This window comes from Egretta garzetta, unplaced genomic scaffold (genome assembly GCF_000687185.1).
Source record: "Egretta garzetta isolate BGI_Z169 unplaced genomic scaffold, ASM68718v1 scaffold430, whole genome shotgun sequence".
Lineage (NCBI taxonomy): Eukaryota > Metazoa > Chordata > Aves > Pelecaniformes > Ardeidae > Egretta > Egretta garzetta.
The window spans coordinates 831,268-834,570 of NW_009258267.1; positions in this window are offsets into that span (position 1 = coordinate 831,268).

A 3,303-nucleotide genomic window follows, 5' to 3' on the forward strand; every position below is an offset into this window, starting at 1 on the left:
CAACTGGCCAAAGGGCTATTCCAGACCATATGACGTCATGCTCAGCATATAAACTGGGGGAAGAAGAAGGAAGGGGGGGGATGTTTGGAGTGAATGGTGTTTGTCTTCCCAAGTCACCTTTACGCGTGATGGAGCCCTGCTTTCCTGGGGATGGCTGAGCACCTGCCTGCCTGTGGGAAGGAGTGAATGAATTCCTTGTTTTGCTTTGCTTGCATGCGTGGCTTTTGCTTTCCCTATTAAACTGTCTGTATCTCAACCCACGAGCTTTCTCACTTTTACCCTTCTGATTCTCTCCCCCATCCCACTGCAGGGGGGAGTGAGCCAGTGGTGGCGGGGGCCTGAGCTGCCAGCCAGGGTTAAAGCACGACACCGGCGCAGAGGCTGCACGTGCCTCCCAGCCTGCCCCGATCATTGCCCGCTGCTCTGCCTGCCCCAGTGCCCACCTCTTCGGGTTGTGCCATCGCTAATGTGAAAGCACAAAAGCGTGCAGTGTTAGAGCCGACGCTGATGAACACTCAAATGGTGCAGATAAAAACTGCGACTTTAAACAAATGCCGTAGTTCCCTCCTATCTTTCTGATGATAGGAGACACATTACGGTTCTCGTCTGAACAGTGTGCCAGGAGAGACGATCGGGTTTCACTTGTTTAGTTTATATTACCTAGGAGACGAGCAGTTTCTATTTTCAAGGCTTAAAGCAGTAACTCCCTTTCTCAGAAATGAGTCGTTGGTTGTTAATGCCACTAGAAAGCTGGGGTCCAGCTGTAATCGTTCACTGAGATGCAGGTAAGTTAGAGTTTCTTGTTATAAAATACAGTTTTACCAAATCAAACAGGCTTGATAATAGTCTTGTGACAGGGTCCCGTCAGCCAGCATAAACCGCAGATATAATCCTCTCTTCATTGCTCTGTTGCGATACTTTATAACTACTAAAGAATTACATACTGTAGTGTAGCCATTGACCATCGCTTGTTCAAGTGCAAATCTTTTGACTTTGTCAATTCATTGTTTTAGGAGTTAACTAAAGCGTTACAACAGTTGTGTTACAACAGTAGCATGAACAAAGCAGTAGTACTAATATTGGAGAGCATTTGCTGCGGAGGGAGTTTTTGTTCACGGGAGGGCATGGGAGAGATGGGTTATCTTTTCGGTATGAAGGTCTCGAGAAATGCAGTAGTAGCTGTGTGAGTGAAATATAGACACTACAACTTCAAAAAAAAAAAAAAGTCATTTTGGCTACTTCTGAGTTTCATTTTTTTTTAATTACACAGTTTACCAAAGCAACAAAGAAAACAGTGAACTGTGTCTGCCCTCTCTCAAAACTCATTCATTGCTGCTGAGGAGAGACCACAGCAATTAGCAGCTGGCAAAGCATCACACTCAGCAGCTGCTGGGTTATTAAGTGGTGTTTGCGGTTTCCCTAAATACAAAATGAGACAGGATTTTGCCACCACTGGTGATAAAAAAGAATGCCAAGCGTGCTTAAGGTTACGAAGCCTACTGACGATGTAGTTTGTGAATGATATTTTCAGAGAAGTGAATGTTGGGCAGCCAAGGTCCTGAAGCCCTGAGAGGAAGGGGATTTGTTCCAGGCCACTCAGGAAGCCAATATGAAAGTCCGGTGTAAAGCCAAACCAGCCAGCCCTGGTCTAGTGCTAAATGATCAGATGAGCCCTCTTCCATCTAGTCTAGTTTATTTACCGGTGGAAAATAAATACGTAGGCTGATGTTTTTACACACCACTTTTATATTTTAAGCACTATTTAACTGCTTGTGGAATTCTGCTTTTAGTATCACTTATCACAGTACTCAGAGGTTTATCTCCCAATGTACAAAAGGGCATCTTTCTTGCTCCGGGGAGTTAGAAGTTAATAATAGACATGAATGAGTGAGAGGTTTGAATCAGTAAGCTAAGGAAAATGAAAGCAAGGGACTGGGCTATGAGAAACCATGGCTCTTTTCCTAGCTCTGCCTCTGATGTGCTGTGTGGTGCTGGATAAACCACATCACCTTGCTGGTGCACATCTCCTCCTCCATGGCACGTGTTTTCTCTACCTAGATTGTTAGTGTTCTGAGGAGAGGACTCGATTTCTTATTACATGATTTCTTATTACGTCATTATTATGATTTCTTATTACATTATTATTTCTTATTACTCGATTTCTTATTACATTACTCTTATTAATGAAGAGTTTATGCCAATGAAGGCCAATCTAATGTGTCTATAGATTACATTTTGACAATCTGTGAGAGAAGAACAAGCTATTGCCAGTACGTTTACACCTGCCATTCAGGGGCCTCCACTTCCACTGTGTCCTGGTTTTGGCTGGGATAGAGTTAATTTTCTTCATAGTAGCTAGCACAGTGCTGTGTTTTGGATTTAGTACCAGAAGAATGTTGATAACACACTGATGTTTTCAGCTGTTGCCAAGTAGTGCTCAGACTACTCAAGGACTTTTTGAGCTTCTCCTGCTCGGCCAGGTGCATAACAAGCTGGGAGTACAGCACAGCTAGCACAGCTAACCCAAACTGACCAAGGAGCTATTCCATACCATATAACGTCATGCTTGGGGGGGTTAGTTCGGCTGGTCGGTCGTGGGCAGAGTGATCGCAGCTCGGGCTGTGTGATCCCAGCTCGGGGAGTGATCGCTGCTCGGGACGGGCTGGGCATCGGTCGGCGGGTGGTGAGCAATTGCATTGTGCCTCACTTGTTCTATATATTCTGTATATTCTCTTACCATTATTGTTATCACTATTGTTATTCTTCTCTCTTATTAAACTGTCTCTATCTATCTCAACCCATGGGTCTTGCTTTTTTTTTCTTTTCTACGATTCTCTCCCCCATCCCACTGAGAGAGGGGGGGGAGTGAGCGAGCAGCTGCATGGTGCTGAGTTGCCAGCCGGGTTAAAGCATGACACACTGGAAGTGTCTGGAGGATGAAATAGGTGGGAAACCTTTGGCTCGCATCAGCCTGAGAACCACGGGCTCTGCTGCACTACCGTTAGCAGTGGCTGTGGCAGAAGTGAACAATGTGGCCAGCACACAGACCAGGAGGGCTGCGCTTGCTCCTGGGCTGTCAAGCCTTACCTGGCTTGTTTCTGAAGAGCCTTAAAAAGCAATGAGTATCAATACGATGGTAATCATAGAATCATAGAATCATAGAATGTTTAGGGTTGGAACGGACCACTAGTGGTCATCTAGTCCAACCCCCCTGCAGTGAGCAGGGACACTGCTAACTAGCTCAGGTTGCTCAGAGCCCCATCCAACCTGGCCTTGAATGTTTCCAGGGATGGGGCCTCCACT